This window comes from Bombyx mandarina, chromosome 23, assembly GCF_030267445.1.
Source record: "Bombyx mandarina strain Sakado chromosome 23, ASM3026744v2".
In the NCBI taxonomy this organism is placed as follows: Eukaryota; Metazoa; Arthropoda; class Insecta; order Lepidoptera; family Bombycidae; genus Bombyx; species Bombyx mandarina.
In genome coordinates this window covers 7,496,819-7,520,137 of record NC_143229.1, presented here as the reverse complement: position 1 = coordinate 7,520,137, position 23,319 = coordinate 7,496,819, and the positions used below count along the sequence as shown (strand labels likewise).

The following is a 23,319-nucleotide window of genomic DNA, read 5'->3' as shown; positions in this document are numbered from 1 at the left end:
CTTGTTTTTTTCTTTTCGTCGGTATTTTCTTGTCCGTTCATCCGTTAGTTCGTTTTCTTCTTATTCGTTCCAGTTTGGAATTTAGGACAGCCCTATTTGATTTCGTGTCTAAAGATGAGTGACTGCAGTCAGATAATAATGCCTTTGCGCTTCTGGGATTAGCTATTTTGTCGCATGAATAAAAACAAAACAAAATAATATCTGATAGTGATTGCAGGATAATTTGGGGTGAAAACATCTCCAGCGCCGTTATGATGAGAGGCTCGTTGAAAAGATATTACCATTACAAAAGCGACCGTAAAAAATATAACATACGCATCTAAAGGTGCATATCGCGCTGTTTTCAATGTCTAATTTATTTTTAAGTCTATGAAAATATAATGGGCCCCGTAATTTCGTAATTTACGTTAGTAATTTACTTGAATATCATTAATTATCTATCATTGAAAACCTTAAATAAGCCATCAGACAGATCAGACCACCAAATTTTCATAAAACAAAAGCCTGTTCCGAGGTCAACACCTTTATCTAAATCTATAATAGAATAATATCCGGATCATTACGCACAATTGAATGAACAAGTTTTATAAATTAGCAGACGATTACAAAAGAATCCAGACCTCCTTTGAAATCCAGTTTAATATTATTGATGGAAATTGATCTGTCATTCTGTAAATTCTGGCATATATTTAGGGTGAAGGAATCTGTAATCCGCCGATCTGAATGACTGGTCTACGTTGATGGATGGCTTAGGTAAACGATTAACGATGTTACATCAACACGGGCTATACCTCAGTGATTAGGCAGAATTCATATTCGCATTACACGAATCATAAATTAAAGGGCCGGTTACAAATATACGTGATTAATTTATCAAATGTTATTTATTATTCCTAAAATGCGTTACGCGGAAATTATTAGTTTTTCGATAACTTTAGCAGGCACATGCGATGAATTTAGTAGTCTAAGACATTAACACTTCTGGAGCACAACTGACTTAAGAAGACAAGAAGAAAGATAGTTCGTTGTTGCGGAGAAAAGGTAAATGGAAAAATTGAAAAATTCGCGGCCTCTCCACTTGTTCAGGAACATTGATCACATTTATGACGTAAAAAAAACACCGTGTAGTTAATGCAAGGGAATTTGGGGACGTCAATTTATTTATACATATCTTTATAACAAAGTGCGTTTTACAATCTTTGAAAATGCACTGTGGATAAACGCTATGATAATAAACTTGGTTCCACTCCAACGAGAGGTACTGTGAATAACACACAGATAACAGGATCAACTGGGAATTCACAGTAGCCTCGTTCTCCACGAAATACTAGGCACAAAACATAGTCAGAACTAATGTATCTTTATATGTAGAGAGTGAATTTGAATTCAAAACAATTCTTCGTTTAGATCTTTTTACATCATTTGTTAATCGAATTCACGACCCATCTAGTGTTAAGTAGCTACCGGAACTTATAGACATGTGTATCATACATAGATTACTGGTGGTAGGACCTCTTGTGAGTCCGCACGGGTATGTACCACCGCCCTGCCTATTTCTGCCGTGAGGCTTTAATGTGTTGCGACTTGAAGGGTGGGGCAGACGTTGTAACTATACTGAGACCTTAGAACATATCTCAAGGTGGATGGCGCATTTACGTTGTAGATGTCTATGGGCTCCAGTAACCACTTAACACCAGGTGGGCTGTGAGCTCGTCTAACCATTTATGCAATAAAAAAAAATAAAAAAAAAATACACATGCCACCATCTTGAAATATGATGACGATTAAATCTTAATTCTATAATATAATAACGAGTATCCCCGAAAAGCACATTTTTGTTTCGTGACAAAAATCCTTAAAAACCAAAATCTCAAATAAAAACTGCACCATAAATAATCTTAAAATCTCTTGAATACTTAAAGTATTAATAGCGTTTTAGAGCAGTTAAAAAGCATATAAAATTCAACTAATTTTCGTTAATAGCTTTCACTTAAATTGTTCAATAAAAAAAAAAACGATACGATTACTTAGCTTTGTCGAACGATATATTCAAGTCATCCATAAGCCTGTTCGATAGGATAAACGTTTTATGCGCTGTTTAATTCAATTTACAAATGCACGTTTCAGCGTTGAGCTGGTAAAATTGTTTTTTTTTTTTTAAATCGGTTTTATAGTAAAATGAAATGAGAACGTCAAGCAATTCAAATCACGAAAAGTGTTTCAAGAGGATTTATTTATCTCTATATAAACCTGAACTTTCTTTTAGATGCCTCATTGGATTTTATAAAGACTACAGGTCCCGCAGTAGTCGAAATTCGACTATAATTAATTGGAATTGTAAGTTTGTACACTTATGCTTATGATTGTATTTTATACGTCTATATTCACAAATTTCGCCAAGACCACACTATAAAAAATATTAATAAAGACAAACAATATTTAATCTATTCTCAATTTGACAACAGACGTCAAGAACAAAAGTTTGACAATAAATAGTATGCATGCGTGTGTGCGTCAAATACATGGTATGTAGTGTGTGTAATGTTTTCTTTATTGATTTAATGTATCTTTTATTCATTATTTAAAAAAAATATAAGCATTGTGCACTTCTTCTCTATATTCTCTATAAGTGTGGAAAATTTCATACTCCTCCGTCCGCACAATTTTCGTAAAAAGGGATACAAAGTTTTTGCTTCACGTATTATTGGATTTTATAAAGATATTTTTGTCATATTTTAGCCTCTATAGATAATCGGTAGACCGTAATAAATAATGTTTCCTACATGTTCGGGACGTTACCGAGGACTATTTAGTGTTCGACCACGGTGACATCTGACCTACGCAATCATTTGTCTATCTCAACACATTGCAAATGATGGCCATTCAAATTGGGTATGTTCCCTTTTACTGTAATAAGATAAATCATGGTAATTTTGTTGAAAATTTTGTGCTCTTTGGTTTTAGCAATACAATAAGTGTGAATAATAGAAAATACATTTGTTGAAAATTAACTTATGCTGTGGTTTTAGCAACACAATAAGTGTGAATAATGGAAAATACAATTGCAACAAAAGCATTGACTATGCCTTTTATTACTTAATAATAATTTTAGAACAAGCAGCAATATATTATTATACATAAAATCTAACGTAACAACGTAACATGCAAAAAATTATTCTTTTAATTTTAAAATTGTAAATTACCGTCAGTATTGATTGATCACCTTGAAAATAAGAGATTGTTTCCCCATTAGTTTGTGTGTAAGATTATTGACTTGAATAATCAAATTAATGAAATCGTGACATCGAAGTTTGTATTATCAAGGCGTTATCTGCCCTATCTCGAATATATATTATGTATATTATGCATGCAATACTCGGCCAAATGATCAATAATTCGCGATAAAGAAATCTTAAAATTTGAGAAAGAGAGATTTCAGATTAATTATAGTAGAAAATACTCAGTATTTTAGTTACAAAGTAACAATCATTTTATCAAATTCACCGTGTTATGATTGTGCCAGAAAATTGGAATTATATTATTATTGTATACTTAGTTTATTTGACCTACCAAATGATATCACAAGATGTTACATAATCTCACTTTTAGGACCACTAATCAACACAGAACGACAGCTGAGGAATGAAAAAAAAAGTTTAGTATGTGGTGGAAAGACACAAATTTATACTTACGTTTTTAAATAATATAAATAATACATAAAATAAGTACACCAAATACCGGGAACAAGTCACGCACTGTCATCCGGCTCCAAATTATAATTCCCCGTGTTACGGGAACCAGGCTGATTGATATAACTAGTCAGGTCATAAGTATTGTCACACAGTAAAAACTTTTCTTTTAGAATGCTGGCCACAAAAAAGTTTATTGAATTCGAATTTCGAATTGTTCATGAAAATAAAAATGTATACTTTTAGAATTTTACTCATTTTTAAATATGGAGTGGACGCTTAAAGAAGACCGTGTTGCAGTTATTGCGTTGCATCGTTGCGGTTACGTGCCAATTCAAATTTTTAACATACTGAAAAATTTGAATATAACCAAAAGATTCGTTTATCGTACCATCAAACGATACAATGAAGACTCTAGTGTAGATGACAGGTCAAGAAGTGGTCGCCCTCGGTTTGTTAGGACTCCAGCAGTGATAAAAGCTGTGAAGGCGCGAATTCAAAGAAATCCCAAACGTAAGCAGAAACTGTTGGCCCTTCAGATGGGGTTAAGCAGAACCACGGTGAAAAGGGTGTTAAATGAAGACTTAGGGCTTCGGGCATATCGAAGAAAAACAGGACATCCTTTGAATGCTCGTCTAATGGACCTGAGACTGAAGAGATGCCGCGCTTTGTTGAAGCGGTTCGCGGGAAAAAAATATCGGGAAATTATTTTTTCGGATGAAAAAATTTTTACAGTAGAAGAGAGCTACAACAAACAAAATGATAAGGTGTACGCACACAGTAGTGAAGAAGCGAGCAACTGTATTCCGCGTGTCCAACGAGGTCATTTTCCATCTTCGCTCATGGTATGGTTGGGAGTTTCTTATTGGGGCTTAACAGAGGTACATTTTTGTGAGAAAGGTGTAAAAACGAATGCAGTTGTGTATCAAAATACAGTCCTGACGAACCTTGTGGAACCTGTTTCTCATACCATGTTCAATAACAGGCACTGGGTATTCCAACAAGATTCGGCGCCAGCTCATAGAGCGAAGAGCACACAAGATTGGCTGGCGGCATGTGAAATCGACTTCATCCGGCACGAAGACTGGCCCTCCTTCAGTCCAGATTTGAATCCGTTAGATTACAAGATATGGCAACACTTGGAGGAAAAGGCGTGCTCAAAGCCTCATCCCAATTTGGAGTCACTCAAGACATCCTTGATTAAGGCAGCCGCCGATATTGACACGGACCTCGTTCGTGCTGCGATAGACGACTGGCCGCGCAGATTGAAAGCCTGTATTCAAAATCACGGAGGTCATTTTGAATAAACTTTAGTGTCATAAGAATCTATGTTTTGTTAAGTTCATTTTGGTATATGAATGGTTACGTAATGAATAAACTTGTTTCAATTATTTTACATTAAACATGTGACAGAATTTATGACCTGACTAGGTATATCCTTATATTCGTTTAAATATATACATAAATATTGAAAGACATTAATTCGCTCGGTTACTTATCCGCAGCCTCGGGACATTCGCAGACGGTCGACTTGTCCCCACGAGACCTACTGCTATTTAGGTAATGTAAATATGCATTTAACAAGACTTCACTTGGCACTCCAATACGTCCCCGAGAGCAGGTAGCTGACCTGAAATTTATCTTAAAATTAAATTTGGCTTTTAAAATCAGTTTATATCCATTACCGTATCCGATTTAAATAAAACTAGCCGTACTCGCCCGCTTCGCTGGGCATTTAAATTTAACATTATTATTTATTGTCATTATTATTAGGGAGTCCAAGACTCATATAAATATTAGGCTATCCGTTAAGGACATGGATACCAAGTTTCAAGTCAATCGGATGTATGGTTCACTAGTTATAACGGAACATCCGTAAAAATCACTGTAGATATATATTAGTACAGATACAGATACGGGTGTAACACTAACTCTTGACATCACCAATGCAGCTGTATAAAATTTTCATTATTGTAGTGGGCGGTGTGCTGGTAGAAAGGAGACAAAGGGTACATCTACAACAATTCCTCCGAGTACCACCATGAAACGTACAGTACAAAACATAGAGATAGCCAAAGTCTGTCCATTGACCCAAAAGATCCGTGAGAACTCTAGGCCTTGCGAGGCTGGACTTATGTTTGATAAAGTACAAAGCTGTACAAAGCACGAGAACTCTAGGCCTTGCGAGGCTAGACTTGTGTTTGATAAAGTACAAAGCTGTACAAAGCACAAGTCTTTACGTAGGCAAGAAGTACCGCTTCGCTTTGTTGAATATCTTTTAGAAGCCAACTTGGCTTTATAATAATAATATTTTCTTCGTTTTTTTGCGAGCCGTACACTCAACTTTAACTTATTTTTAGATTTCAAAACGACCACGTCCGTAACTGCGCAAACCTTTAAATATTGAACGCAAGATTAAACACAAAAACTTATTTTAATTGCTACTTGCATTTGCCTGAAACCGCCTGTAATATCGACACAAGAGACCCAGTATTTTCGAGGCTTCAGAGAGGCTTAAATTAATCTAAATAAATTAGCGTTATTATTTTATTTAATAAAACCGTCAATTTTTCTTTAAATGCAAAAATGTTCACAATCAGGGTAAACAACGAACGTCCCGTCTTTGAGACTGGCAGAGAATGTTCTCTCGAGTAGAACAAAAGCCATAGCGTGAAATGTAACGTCCACATCATCTCCAATAGGGTTGCTTCAAACGTGTAAGATTTACTTAAAAATGAATAAGTATAAATAAATAAATAACTGTGTCGGTCGTGGGACGCACGGTCATCCGCCCCAATTTAGGATTCCCTGTGTTATGGGCACCAGAGGCTAACTTATATACGTTTAAATATATAGAGACGTTTAAATATATAGTCGTGGCCTAAAGGATAAGACGCCCGATGCATTCGTATATGCGATAGCGATACGAGTATATAGGTATAGCGATGCATCGGTGTTCGAATCCCGCTAGCAGGTACAAATTTTTCCAATGAAATATGTACATAACAAATGTTCACGATTGACTTCCACGATGAAGGGATAATAACATCGTGTAATAAAAATAAAACCCACAAAATTATAATTTGAGTAATTACTGGTGGTAGGAGGTCTTGTGAGTTCGCACAGGTAGGTACCACCGCCCTGCCTATTTTTGTCGAAAATCAGTAGGTACTGCGTTTCGGTTTGAAGGGCGGGGCAGCCATTGCACGGTAAAAACTGAAACCTCAGAACTCATGTCTCAAGGTAGGAGGCGGCATTACTTTGTAGATGTCTGTAGGCTCCGGTAACCACTTCACATCAGGTAGGCCGTGAGCTCGTCTACCCACCGAAGCAATAAAAATAAAAAGACAGAGCAAACAAACCTGTTCATCGCACAATGTTTACTCTATCTGGGATCGAACCCACGACCCTCGGCGCAGTCATGGGCGCTAACACTACTGCGCCAACGAGTCAGTCTTAAAAATAAATACTTAAAAAAAAAACTTTAAATACACAAATAAACTTTTTTTACTTTACGTATACTGATACTGATACATATGCTCATCATATTTATGTGAATGAGTAAATAATTTAGGTAATTAACAATCGTTGTGACCATGAAACGGATGTTCTAAACATATTTATCTAAAACCTTAACAATTCCAGAATGTTATAATTTTTAATAAACCACATGCGTTTCAATAATTGATATTTTTATTACCGTAGGTGTCCTAAAAAAGGCTACGTGAATGATTTGTACAAAAATCACAACAAAATTTAAGGTTGCTTGGATAAGTCTTTTCGGTTTTTAAATATTATTATTCTTCAGTCCATTCAGGTATACACCAACAAAATACCATAATGATGCTAAAACTTGAAACAGTAGATTGCCGAAAATGTCAAAAATGTAAAAAGAAATACAAATGTTTTTCATGCAAAGGTTTCATCAGGTCATTCTGGCCTTATTTAGTGGCAGATTTTATTTCATCAGATTTTAGTTTATTAATAACAGATTTGGGCCTTAGTATTTGGGATAGAGAAAGGTCGATGGTGATGTTTGTCTGGTCTTGCTTGAGTCGACTCGAAGTGGCGGGGGTCTCACACGAGTAACATCTAACTCATCTGCCTAAGATCGATAATTTAAACAACCTCCTGATTTATTCAAACCCACTTGATTCCATAATAAAACACTTCGAATTATATATTCCAAATAAACGAAACCTCAATCAATCAATTGATAATCCATGAATAATGTAATTCAATGTTAGAAAACATTATATTCGCAGTATATTATTAGCCAAACAAATATTTACCTAGAATAATGAACTCACGAAATTCACATCGCGTAATGCATGTTACAACTGAATTTCATACACTAGATTTACTGGTGTGGATATATTGTTGAATCTGTTTAGTTTCATAATTTTGATTGTACTAGTTCAAGATCATACCTGCACCTATGTAAAGTTTCTTCTGATTTTGACCCAAATAATTTAATTGGCTGCTCCAGCGCTGTTGCAAGCGTCATGATCTAAATGCCAGTGTACACAGGTAAGATGTTATACCTACACAGAAATATAAAATTATGAGACATCTTAATTAATAGCTTACAATTGTTTTATACCAATTTTAAATGTTATTTAGATTTATTTGTGCGCTGGCATTATACCATGATCGTTGCGGGTAGAATTCTACTTGTAACACCAAAAAACGAGCTAGGAATTGGGCTCTCTTTGATAAGTACCTACGCAGCGTAATTACGCTGTCTTAGATATATAAATACAGTATATTTGTCTATTTTAACATTCTCAATTATTTTCCTATTGTTTTGAAATACTTGTTCATTCTTACTGAAACTGATAAAATTAATATAAGTTCATCATCATCAGCCTATAACAGTCCACTGCTGGACATAGACCTTTTTTTTATTGCCCTTGTAGGTAGACGAGCTGTATCACTTGATAGTGAGTGGTTACCGTCGCCCATGGACTTCAGCAATGCCAGGGGCAGAGCCAAGCCGCTGCCTACCGCTTAATACTCTCCACAAGCCTCTTATGAAGAAGGACATGTCATAGCGCTCGGAAAACACCGTGGAGGGGAGCTCATTCCATAGCCGGTGGTACGTGTCTCTCCAATTGCACGTCACTGAGCACGATCCTCGGCTTCTCTCATGCAGTTCCTACCAGCTACCCTGCATAAGTCATCGCTCTTCCGAGCCTAAGTGCGTCCTGCACTGTGTTTTCCAATTCGGGGTCTCCACTCAAGAATGCGTTTACCCCAACAGTTATCGGTTATCCGGCTAATATGGCCAGCCCATTGCCAATATACATTAGCAATAATAAAATGAAATAAAACTCTAGCATCTCATTAATCCGTTCTTGACATGTTATTGAATAAACAAACAAAAATTATGCACAGAATGACAACCCTAAAATAACGAGAAAGTTTTTATTACAGGGATGTCAAAGTTCCCGGTCTGTGTCTTTTACATTTGTAAACATGTTTGAACAACGTTGTAGCACCAAATAAATAGTAACCATCTATGTGAACATTGAATGGAAATGATAGTGGTGTGGCAGTGGCCATCACAGAACAATATTGACAGATGCCTGAATCTCGCTTACGACATTTTCAAGATAAACTTGCATATTATTATATACAACGTCGGTCTACCGAGCAATATCACACGCTCGGTGGAAGATCTTCCTTTCGTCGTTAAACCTACAGTAGGAATGAGAAAATGTAACTTGTTCAATATTTTGCAAATTAATGTGACATAAGAAAATCAAATAGGAACCAAAAATACATTTGATACCATAACCACATACCATCAAAACCCGGTATGATTTTAATAGATATATTACTGTTTTGTACACAATATTGTACACAATACCTTTCAATATATCGTTTTTTGAAAGCGATTGGTATAAGCTGTGTTCTATGTAAACATTGTAATTTGTGTGATAACTGGTGATAGGGGTGTATTATGATGCCGTAAGCATCGGTATCACCTCCCTGCCTATTTCTGCCGTAAAGCAGTAATGCGTTTAAAAAAAACACGTGGTTTTATTTAGTGACCAAAGGCCATCAAAACCAAAATTATGAATAACGTATTCGTGAAACTAAAATCACATAATAATATGTGCTGTATGTAAACTATTGATCCAATAGAATTTTAGATTTTGCTCGCAAAACAATAACGCGAATATTATAGTGTTTCTGAAACAGTCTTATTAGTTAAAGATATTTTTAGCTGCAACTTTACGACTATTTTAAACATAATTCCATATAAGCGAAGCATAAATAGAGCTATGCCGCGAAGGTAGAAGCAAAAAGTACCGTGGGTTGATGTTGTTCATAATTTCGCGGCTCAAAGGATTAGACATAAATACAGCGATGGTTCGAGATCGTCGTTTACGTTTAAGCCATTTAAAAAACGTGGGCTTGTTTTAAATAGATTTTTTTTATTGCTTATATGGGTGGACGACCTGCCCACACATACCTGTAGGTATCACAGCCGACGTGGTGTTAAGTGGTTACTGGAGCCCATAGATATCTAAGTTGTAAAAGAGCCACACACCTTGAGATATCAGTTCTAAGGTCTCAGTATAGTTACAATGGCTGCCCCGCCCTTCAAACCGAAACGCATTACTGCTTCACGGCAGAAATAGGCAAGGCGGTGGTACCTACCCGTCCGGACTCACAAGAGGTCCTACCACCAGTAATTACGCAATTATAATTTTGCGGTTTTGATTTTTATTACACGATGTTATTCCTTTACTGTGGAAGTTAATCTTGAACATTTAGGAACTACCTATTTCATTAGAAAAATTGGTACCTGCCTGCGGGATTCGAACACCGGTGCATCGCAAGATACGAATGCACCGGACGTCTTACCCTTTAGACATGACGACTTCAATCGGGTACTTACACACCCATCTCCTAAAAACAAAGTTAAATTTATGTGAGTGATGCCCTAAATGCCATTCCCGATTCTGCGGACAGAATGGAAAGCAGTCGACGTCGCCCAAAACACGTCATCTCGGATCCTCCCGATCCACTAACGGTGCTTTTAGGTACTTCAAGCACCAGTCACCGTTCTCGTAGTACCCGTCGCTTGCGACGAAGGTCTCGACGAGTAAATTAACTCTCAGACACAGCCCACTGAGTTTCTCGCCAGATCTTCTCAGTGGGTCGCGTTTCCGATCCGGTGGTAGATTCTGCGAAGCACGGCTCTTGCTAGGGTTCGTGTTAGCATCGTCGTCAGGTTTGAGCCCCGTGAGCTCACCTACTAGCCACGGTTACGCTGAAATAGCCTCAAGGCTATCAGCTTAGGTAGGAAAAAAAAAAAAAAAAGATGCCCTAAATGCATATTATTATATCAGAAGCCAACTAATGTTATCCTATGTCTAATTTTTTGTAGCTCAAATTGAGTAACCTGTTAACAGATATTAATCTACCACAGCAAATCTGATATTAAGCAGTTACAGGAAGGACCAATCAATTACAACACCGTAAATGCCGCCTTCCACCATGTGGTTGTAATGTCTATTTTTTTTCCAACAGTTGCGTAAAGAAGCTTACTGGTGGACCCAGCTGGTGTTAAAAGGCTACTGGAGCCCATAGACATAGAGATGAGATTGACGCTATGCACGAACAAAATAAATTCATATAAATTTAATCAAGGTTAAATTCGATGCGGAAAATGTCTTCAGCAAAAGTATTGGTATTAGCGCCATCTATGAAAGAATCTTGGTATTAAGTTGTTGTACTCTGTAACTCAAACACCTCGAAAGAAAAAGTTTTTCTTTTTTTTTCTTTCGTGTAATAGATGGCACTAAAACCTAATACAAAATTTCAAAACACTTTGTTGACATGTACGTGTAGATGGCGTGAATAGTCACACTCATGTTGAAAATTGAAATCCAATCTTGTATTATGGTCCTCGATTCAAGTTCGGTACATTTAAAATATTTTAATTTTATTGTGTTATGTTGATTAGATTCATAATAATACGGAAGCAAACAATAGAATTAGAACATCATTCATGTGAATATTTTAGTTCAGGTTGACAATCGACTGTGTTTCTCGCCGGATCTTGTTGGTGGTACGCGATTCCGACTTGGTGGTAAATTCTGCGAAGCGCTGTTCTTGCCATTATTACTACACAAACCAATAAAAAAAAATACGCGTTCCCGTTTTTCTTTATAGCTTAAGACCCAAAGAGAAATAGTTTTATATAGGTATTGCCAAAGAAATTATCAAATGAATTGCTGTGCACATTATTTTAAAGATTTGCATAAGCATGATTATGATTTGCAATAGGCAGCGGTTTGGTTCTGTCATCAAGTGCTCCTCATGCTCGTCGTATGGCTGTTTGTGTACTAGACAGATATGCTGTCAAGTCAAGGGTTAATCACTGCGTATTGTTATAGAAAAAAAGATGTGTGGTGTCGTGAGACAACAACAACGTAGTTATGTAGTTTAAAAAAGCCATTGTGACTGAAATAAATTACCTATATATTTTTAACGCCTTCTATAAATTTACAGATTATGTAAAAAAAAATATCTTTTTTTTATTGCCCTTGTAGGCAGACGAGCATACGGCCCACCTGATGGTGAGTGGTTACCGTCGCCCATGGACTTCAGCAATGCCAGGGACAGAGCCAAGCCGCTAGTGCCTACCGCTGCTGCCATTTTCAGAAAAGTCCAAAACTGGTTTGAGGGATAATAAGTTTTTGATGATTTATCGAATTAAAAAAAATATTAAATGAATCTATGAAAATCCTTGGTTGCTTAAAGTTATTCAAGCACCTGTTACCATCCTCGTCAAACTCGTCGATTACAACGAAGAGCTGGTCGAGCGAAGTAGCCCATAGACACAACCCACTGAGTTTCTCGCCGGATCTTCTCAGTAGGTTGCCGGAACCGGTGGTAGATTCTGCAGAAGCAGTACCCTGGCTAGGGTTAGTCCTAACATTCTCTCAAGTTGAGCCCATGCGCTCACCTACCGATCCGTGAGTAGTTGGAATAGCCCCTTAGGCTACCAAAGATTAGGTAGGGAAAAAAATAATAAAATCCTCTATTCGTAAATGTTGACTAGGTAGACAATTTTATAAAGTCTTCTTCTTCTTCTTCTTGGCCTTATTCCACTATGTGTGAAGTCGGCACAAGATGTCATCTCTGCACTCATCCATTCAAGTCTTTTAGAACGCCCCCTCGTCACATTACCGTTACCGTTAGACAATTTAATTTATATTGTAATATTTAAGTATATAATTAACTAACTAATAAAACGCTAATCCCCATGATTAATCCAAAACACAATAATTCACTGAAGCCATAAGTATGATCACTGCGAATAGTTCGGAATCTGTAGCGAAGTTGCTATCAGTGAAGCTATTCATCAGAGCTTGGAACTTAGGCTATCATTCACGTTTATTTCAGCAGATACGGAGTCCGAACTACGCAGACTAAACAAGACCCGAGTTAATTTTTGTTTTGTAAACATGAATATATTTATATGGATATTAATGTTCGTAAATTGCATGTACTTTGATTATATTGATGTATGAAAATAAAGACAAGAAGTACCTAAGTAGTACTGTAGTGATTGCTACTCAAAAACACACAAGTTTTTTTATTTTTTTATTTCTTAGATGGGTGGACGAGCTCACAGCCCACCTGGTATTAAGTGGCTACTGGAGCCCATGGACATCTACAACGTAAATGCGCCACCCACCGTGAGATATACGTTCTAAGATCTCAGTATAGTTACAACGGCTGCCGCACCCTTCAAACCGAAACGCATTACTGCTTCACGGCAGAAATAGGCGGGGCGGTGGTACCTACCCGCGCGGACTCACAAGAGGTCCTACCACCAGTAAAATTTGGAACGATAGCACATTGTAAGGTGACTTAGATGGCACATAATTAATTTTTTCGCAGAAATATCCTACAGGGTTCGCTTGATTATTACAAACAACAATTTATAATTGTAATTTGCGTAAAACTGCACGTTTATTTTACTGTATACATAATTATGTAGTAGCGTTCCGAATTAATCAAATATGCTAAAGTGACAAGATTAAATATATTTAAAATTTATATCTAGATCCGATATATAAATATAAAGTACGGTAAATATCTATACTAATATTATAAAGAGGAAAGATTTGTTTGTTTATTTGTATTGAATAGGCTCCGAAACTACTGAACCGATTTGAAAAATTTTTTCACTATTTGGAAGCTACACTATTCCCGAGTGACATAGGCTGTAAGTTTTTTTGAAAAAAATTTGGGATCTTTACTAAAACTCCAATAATGTAACCCAAGGTGTAAAAAAATTGCCTAAAATACTTTACATCGCGTGCCCTGCAAAAACTATTGATGATAGAATAAAATAATGTACTACGGCTTTGTAGAGCACATTATTATTTCCAAAATGTGTCGCGACAGCATATGTCTAACTATTGTAGTTATGCCGCAATAAGTGTTCTTTTATTTAAAAAAATAAAACAACGTCAAATATCGTTGAAATTTTTGTAAAAGACCCGAGCGGAGCTGGAGCGGGCCGCTAGTATAATATAAAAGGTAACTGTATACTGGTATGGTTAGTTACCTATTACTGCCATCACGCAGTCATAGAACCAGAATAGTTTGAAAAGTGGATCAGTAGTTACACAATACTATTGACACTTCGATCTTATTTCTGAAAGTGGGTGGTGGCATTCGCATTATGATCCTTATGGTCTGCAGAAGCGACTTATCACTATATAAGTACACCTTAGTATGCAGTGAAAATAAATATTTTTGCTTGTCTTAGTAAAAAAATATAATATTACATTCTGAGTGCGTTACGGTAATAGGTTATTGACCTTTCCGCTTTCGGGGCGGTCGCATAACATCTCAAGCCAATTTGTTCGTTTTTTTAATTATACATTGGGATAAACAACCTTTTGGCTAATATTTATGTACATTTTTTTAGCCTACCTAAGCTTGCCTTTGAGAGCCTTGAGAGCCTATTTCAGCGTAACCTTAACGAGTAGGTGAGCTCGCGGGGCTTAAACCTGACCACGTTGCTAACACGAACCCTAGCAAATGCTGTGCTTCGCAGAATCTACCACCGGATCGGAAACGCGACCCACTGAGAAGACCCGGCGAGAAACTCAGTGGGCTGTGTCTGTGATTTCAATCAAATGCAATGAAAAAAAAAATTAAAAAACTGTTTGAGTATGTCTGAGAAGGCGAACTTCGCTCATGGACATTAATTGTAATGCGGACTTTGTTCCAAACATGGCAAAAATGATGCCTTAAAATGCAATGTCGTTAAAGCAAAGAATGGAATCGAAAAAAGTGCCTAATATTGTTAAAGCCCAATGAAGTAGACGCTGCTTATCATAAAGTAATCTAATCTTATTTTAAGAAGTACATTCGCCGAAGTTAATGATGATGACTGATGAAATGACTTCTGAAAATGCACTGTACGTTGTGTAAGAGTATGTGGTTGTGGTATGTACCGGTAGTATGTGGAACTCCACAATAGCGACGAATTGTAAAAACGAGAGAATGGTACTTTGTCAAAAAGTTGCTCAAAAACACTCATGAAAGATATGATGTAATATATGGAGCTAATAAAATCTTTCCGCCATCCTAGAGTATAGGTCCCTCGTTCCGAATCCGATAGAAGGGGAAGAGTTGGAATTTGGAAGCCCCTAACTGGAGCCGGGAGTAACAAACGCGGAAACTTTTGTTTTCTTAAATTAAACGTAATTCAATCTCCCCATTTGAATTTGTACATAGCTTAAACATGTACCTGTACATGTGGCTTGTACATTTTTTTTTTATTGCCTTTGTAAGCAGACGAAAATATGGCCCACCTGATGGTGAGTGTTTACCGTCGCCCATGGACTTCAGCAATGCCAGGGGCAGAGCCAAGCCGCTGCCTACCGCATAATGTAACTTGTTAATTCGATATTATCTCTAAAAAACTGGCAGTTTTATAAAATTTCAGCTTGACAGGATCTATTTAGTTTTTTTTTTAATAATAAGAACTAAACACGGCTCTTTCTTTTTGATTCTCGCCCGGTGACGGTGATGTTATGATTATGGTCTCTCAAGACCATCAGCTTAGTTAGGAAAAACAAAAAATCGGTCGATCTTTTTGATAACTTTAAATGGTCGAATCGATTTTAATTCCGTTCCGAATACCTTTGGCGTCACAACGTTGCGTAATTTTTTTCATTTAGCCTTTTCGTAGCTGGATAATGATGGATTTTTAATACGGGTCAAAGGTACCGAGTGCTGTGATTTATAGTTTAGATGATTATTTATCAAATAAGAGGGATAAAGACGGGCTGACGAACGCCCTCGCAATTTTAGCATTTCTATTGTGTTTTTGCGCTGTTACCGAGAAAACGAGTAGAGAGAGGAACACATTACAGAAGGTTCCAGAATCAATTTGATACGTTTCTCAAAGATATACTTACATAAAATAATTGGAAGTAATATTTAAATAAAGTGTTTTTTTAATAAACCTGTCTACTGTTGTGGTAAGCCACTGAATTTTAAAATTCAAATACTAACTAGAAATAGGGTAGGAAGTGCTTGCAACGGCGCTGAAATATCATGAGCTTCGTGGTAGGAAACCGTTGCAACTAAATACTTATTTTTGATGTGAAAGCTTAAAACAAGAACACATTGCAGTTGCAACCAATTATTACTCCCACACAATTAGTAGATAATATTGTGACTACATAATGACTGTGTGTTGCACAATTTTTGTTTATGAATACAAAGATGCTTTTCTTACGGTACATTGAGATGGCATGGCCGTAATTATTCTTCAACCCACCATTACTAACCTTTCACAAAATTGTTTTCAGCTTATTACTTTTAAGATAGGGATTTTGAAACACGCGGGTCTTCTACATCCCACTTATTTTTACGGTAAAAATTATAGTCTCCAAACGGAAGGGGAAATAACATTGGATAACCGTATTACAATACCATAGAGAATTCCGTCTCATGTTTCGAAGCAAACGATAGTATTCACTATAAAAGGACTATAGATATGCACTCTTAGAACCAATCTAATTCGTGCGGACCCATCTACTCACTTGGAACAGTTAAGAAAATCTTCAATAACAAAAAAAAACGTGTGGCACTTGGAAACTGCGGCGGTAAAGCTATTGCATAGCATTTTTTATCAACTTATGCAATTATAATTAGACAATGATAATTTAATATTAAAACAATTAATAACACAAGACCACGCTATATTAAACATTAATAAAAGCAAAACATTAACTGTCCCCTTCACACTCATAAGCTAGACCGCGCGAGAGAGAGATGGGCAGACTTTTCATGATGCGCATGCAGTGAGACGTCACGCCACGCGCTTATTCACAAACACTACACAAGCGCAACGTGTTGAACGCGAGCTACATGGTAGGCGGAGTGAGAGGTGTTAGGTTTTTTTCGTTATGGAATTTCACGATTCGATCGCCGCGCTCAAGGCCCGCGATAAAAGCTATGCAATAGCTTAAAAATTTTATGGCCAATTCAATGTACCTGCCTAATTGACGCTTCGAAGATGTGACTCATGATGACATTCGCGTTGTGTCCGTATTAACTTCGGTAAAAGCCCAAGGAGAGCCATGCGATAGTCTGCACCAATATACAAGTTGTTATAAATTAACAACCACTTGTGTAAATAGACCCAAACTTAATGAACTTCTATTATAACAGTTCAATTGAGGCAAGCAACTAGGCAACGAATACAATCGAAGTCATCGGTGGGTTATGTAACAAGTTTTTCTTTTGTACATTTAAAACGGTGTCTTTTTTATCTACTCTGGTGCACTAAGCGGCTAAGTTGAACGCACTGAACACAGATCATGTTATTAGCACTATTTTAACGGTTGCTACGACGATTTTGTACATTATTTTATTTATGCATGTTTGTTTCTGTGTAACAGAATCCTTGGGCGTTATTTTCACCGACTTCAAGACGTATGATTAAGTTGAAAACTTCAACACGCATAACGTGGTCCGATAAAAAAAGGATTTTTTTTTAAGTTCGCGCTCTTATATCCGCACAGGTATCAACAGGATTAAATTAATTGTTAGTTCAGTTTTTTAGTTTTTAAACTATATATGTATATTATTTATTAGTTTTAATTGATTCCCGATATTTTGATACTGTTGCAAGCGCTATATGAAGGGTAAACTGACGACTGCGGCAAAGATGTCAGGAGCAGATTAATCTCTCTACCCTCTTTCTAGTCCGTTTTTAAGTCTGTAACAAAGTAACTATGACTCGAGGCGGGAACATATAGGTACTTAAGGTTTTGTTTTTAAGACACTTCGAAAACCCATTAATTCTTACTATATAATATTACATTACATTACGTTATATATTACTACTTACATAGGTTACTTATATATGAAATGTAATTATCACGTCAATTGAAGCTTTCACCTTACGTCCATAATAAACGTCATCTATGTATTAGTGCATCTTTTTTTTTTATTGCTTATATGGGTGGACGAGCTCACAGCCCACCTAGTGTTAAGTGGTTACTGGAGCCCATAGACATTTACGGCGCAAATGCGCCACCCACCTTGAGATATAAGTTCTAAAGTCTCAAGTATAGTTACAACGGCTACCCCACCCTTCAAACCGAAACGCATTACTGTTTCACGGCAGAAATAGGCAGGGTGGTGGTATCTACCCGCGCAAACTTACAAGAGGTCCTACCACCAGTAAAAAATTATCTTTTAAAAGATTACCTTAAGCATTCCCTAAGCAGACGTTTAGAACTTGATTCACAAGAAACTTACCATTCAACGTATTACAGATCTATTCTATAACAGTAAGGTGGTATCGTACATATTTCAACCTATATTCCCAAAGGTGTAGGTTAGTCTCCTCGTTTGAAAAAAGGCTTATCAAGGCACTTAGAAAATACCGTGGAGGGCAGCGGAAGGCCTGATTGTGTATATTACTGACGCCCAGCGACGGTAACCACACACGATCATATGGGCCGTCAGGCCCATTTTTTTTTAAATTCTTTGTTAGACCCATACATCTAGTCTGGCCCATTTAAAGGCAATAAAATATTTCCTAGACATGCATCGTATACCTACGACAGAAAATATCTCTGAAAACGAACTGTGGAAGAATAGCGTAGCGGATTGGGATAGTAATAATGAACAACCTTCGTAAAAAAGTAATCATGCCTAGCTTAGTAAATCTTATTTACCGTGTATTTTAAGCAGGATATTGTCTGAGGTTTTGGTTAAAATAATGGCTACAAAAATCTGTAGATATAAATAAAAAAATTATGTAAATATGAGAATCAAACACTTTTTTTTTTAATATCAGATCATTACGATTTTTCAATTGATCATATTTTTATAATAAAATTTTGTTTAATTTATTTAATTTCATTCTGTCCGTTATTGTTAAAGCTATTGAATAAATTAATCTAAGAGCCGTTGTTATTAAATATAAAAAAATTAAAGAAGTGACCGGATTCTCTCCAACTTTTTTCACTCTAACATCATCGGCGTTGGTGGTGTAATGGTCAGCATAGTTGCCTTCCAAGCAGTTGATCCGGGTTCGATTCCCGGCCAACGCACATTTTTTGTATTTGTTTTTATAAATATGATATCTGGTTTTAATAAATTTTTTTATAAAGCGCACATTATATACCAGTACCAGTCAGATTAAAATTCTGTGTTGAAAAGCACAAATAGTAAATATTCTATAATAGTATCAATAATTAATCGGTAGAGTTGAATCAGCTTTTGATTGTCTAGCAAACGAGCTGCCGAACTACTCTACTTTAAGCGGTTACCGGAAATCATAGACTTCAGAGCGATAATGCCGCTGCCGGCATTAAGATATTACACCCAAGTCACAATAACTACTGAATTTTGAAACGAAGAATGGAAAGCAGTCGACTTCGCCCAAAACACGTCATTTCGGATCCTCCCAATCCACTAACGGTGCTTTTAGGTACCTCAAGCACCGGTCACCGTTCACGTCGAACCCGTCGCTTGCGACGAAGGGCTCGGCGAGTAAATGAACTCACAGACGCAGCCCACTGAGTCTCTCGCCGGATTTTCTCAGTGGGTCGCGTTTCCGATCCGGTGATAGATTCTGCGAAGCACGGCTGTTGCTAGGGTTCGTGTTGGCAACGTCGTCAGTTTTGAGCCCCGTGAGCTCACCTACTAGTTAGGTGAATCTAGAATAACTCCTCGAGGCTACTAGAATAGGTAGAAAAAAAAGTGTATGCGTAGTTTTTCGCGATGAATATGGTGATAACACGATGGTGATAAAACCCGTACGGATGTATAAAAACGCGTTATCGCTAAAACTAAGAGGGTCGGGGGTTCAAAGGGGCATACTACGGATAACAATGATGTGATAGCAGTAGCTCGAGCATTTTAGGATCATCATCAATCATCTTTATCTTTTTATTAACACCCGATCTTTGGGTGAAAATTGTATCATCATAATATTATTACAACTGCACCAACATGCTGTGTGATGATGTTGAGATGCTCTATTAATTAACATATTAATCAAAAAATCTGTTCTAATAATTTAAAACGTTGCAGAAAAAATATTAAGTATTAGATATAATAATGCTGTGTACAATGTTTGATTTGGCTAGTGTTATGGTTGCGTTTGTTAAATATAGAACAGCTTTTTGAAGTAATACTGAGTGATAACTTAAAATTTTCATCGTTTATTATATTATATGCATACGTATATGTAATACGATAAGAAAATCACATATTTTCCTTCCGGACGTGTTATATTTTCTCATTAAAAAAAGTTTTTTTTTCATTTTCGTATTTTTGGGTACCTAAATGTTTTTTTTTTATAATTCACCAAAAAGTATTGTTAGCTACTTGACGCAAGTGGGTCTCGACTACGCTCCTTTAGATCGCGCTTAAGTAGCGCGATAGCAGCCGAATTTTTCAAGTTCTGTTATCTGTTTGATAGATACAAATAATTCAACCAATTGTAAATCTTCTTCCTAAGTAACTAAAGGTCAGAAAATTCAAACAACAACAAAGTAGCATAAAAATAAATAAATAATAATATCAAGTAGTATGCAAAGAGGCACTTTGGCATAGCAATTATTTGCACTGCAAGCTTTGTAGCAATTTTCCTGATGATATTCTGATTACAACTTAATCTTATTTACATATTTAGTTAAAGTAGTACATCATAGCGGTATCATTTTTTTTTTATTGCTTAGGTGGGTGGACGAGCTCACAGCCCACCTGGTGTTAAGTGATACTGGAGCCCATAGACATCGACAACGTAAATGCGCCAACCACCTTAAGATATAAGTTCTAAGGTCTCAAGTATAGTTACAACGGCTGCCCCACCCTTCAAACCGAAACGCATTACTGCTTCACGGCAGAAATAGGCAGGGTGTTGGTACCCACCCGCGTGGACTCACAAGAGGTCCTACCACAAACTATCATAGAATAGAAGGTAATTTTCAAGATAAGCTTGCCGATACATAAGTTCCGGAAAACAACAATTGCACCGTGATTTTTTTTTCTATTGCCTTTGTAGGCAGGCGAGCATACGGCCCGCCTGATGGTGAGTGGTTACCGTCGCCCATGGACTTCAGCAATGCCAAGGGCAGAGCCAAGCCGCTGCCTAAAACATTTAAATATTTCAAAATGAAATAGAATCTATAAAATTTTCGATCTAAGCTAAATCAATTCAAAATGCTTCCCTACGTCATAAAAGATTCCGAGCCCCAAACATAAGATGCCATCTAAAAACAATTCCGACAAAGCATCAATACCCAGGAGACAGGGTTCGACGACCTCTCCCTATACTATCATTTATCCTTTCGTTCTGCCTTCAATGGAACGCACTATATATACATTGCTCGTCCTAATGGCCTTACTCGTGTAACAGAATTCTATTTCATGTTCAAAACTGTTTACTTCATGTGACCTAAATTGTTTTGATCAAGACGTGAGGGAAATACCTATAAGCAAAAGTAGTTGGAAACAGGCTGATTTTCGCAATATATGTGCATACATATAAACACATTCCATATAAACGTTAACAAATAGACGTATTGGTTACATGTATAGAAAGCAATTTTGTGGAAATATTAAATAGGCTTTTAGAGTGTGTATTAGAATCTGTGTGAATTAGAATACGTCTATAAGTACGTATAGACAGATATATGTACATATAGACAGATTCCATATAAACGTTAACAAATAGAAGTATTAGTTACATGTATAGAAAGCAATTTCGTGGAAACATTAGATAGGCTTTTACGGTGATCATTTCAGAACGCATTTCTTTATTGCTTATATGCGTGGTCGAGCTCACGGCTTATCTGGTGCTAAGTGGTTAACGGTGCCCATAGATATTAACAACGTGAAGACCAGCACCAGTCTTGAGACATGAGTTCTAAGGTCTCCGTTTTTACAGTAAAAACAGCTGCCCCGCCTTTCAAACCGAAACGCATTACTGCTTCATGGCAGGAATAGGCAGGATGGTGGTACCTGGCGGACTCACAAGACGTCGTACCACCAGCATTTTCTTCACTTAAGGTGATTGTCGAAAATCGGAACACGAAAACAGCGTTAGACTACGCGATCTCAAGAAGAATAATAAAAAGAACCAAATAAAAATTCCCTAATAAGGGATAACAAATGACAGAGACAGTGAAATATCTTCCATCACCATTATCCTTCAACATCAGGTGTAGCCTGTCCACGAGACTATCCATCAAATGTGGCAGATTCTTTTTAAATTTTTTGTTCGTTACCTTGGACGTATTTTGCGGAGATTTTTGATAAATCGCAAAAATAGACTATTTGTCATTACTTCTTATTTAATAAAATAAATAAAACTTATATATGTTAAAAGCGATCGATTAATCAATCGTTTCCACATTAAACACATACAAGTATTTCAATATTGAATATGTATATAAATGCTTCAGGCTTAATTTTCTAGTCATCAGATTTTTTTTTTTTTTTTTTTTTATTGCTTAGATGGGTGGACGAGCTCACAGCCCACCTGGTGCTAAGTGGTCACTGGAGCCCATAGACATCCACAACGCAAATGCGCCACCCACCTTGAGATACAAGTTCTAAGGTCTCAAGTATAGTTACAACGGCTGTCCTACCCTTCAAACCGAAACGCACTACTACTTCACGGCAGAAATAGGCAGGGCGGCGGCACCCACCCGCGCGGACTCACAAGAGGTCCTACCACCAGTAATTACGCAAATTATAATTTTGCGGGTTTCATTTTTATTACACGATGTTATTCCTTCACCGTGGAAGTCAATCGTGAACATTTGTTGAGTACGTATTTCATTAGAAAAATTGGTACCCGCCTGCGGGATTCGAACACCGGTGCATCGCTTCAACACGAATGCACCGGACGTCTTATCCGTTAGGCCACGACGACTGCTTACGATATGAATCTATATATAAATATGAATTGCTGTTCGTTAGTCTCGCTAAAACTCGAGAACGGCTGAACCGATTTGGCTGGCCAGAGAAGGTTTAAAAGGTAGACAAATATGAAAATGCTTGGAATTAAATAAAAATAACAATTTTGTTTTTCATTTGATGTGTC

General features: G+C 36.9%; 1 protein-coding gene and 1 non-coding gene across 2 annotated transcripts in view; both read left to right on the top strand.

Annotated features, from left to right (window-relative positions):
• Positions 1 to 23,319, top strand: part of LOC114245610 (uncharacterized) — a 141,256-nt gene that overhangs the window by 45,049 nt on the left and 72,888 nt on the right. The window lies entirely within an intron of this gene.
• Positions 19,241 to 19,312, top strand: TRNAG-UCC (transfer RNA glycine (anticodon UCC)). Its single transcript has one exon. It is a non-coding gene; the product is annotated as a tRNA-Gly (tRNA).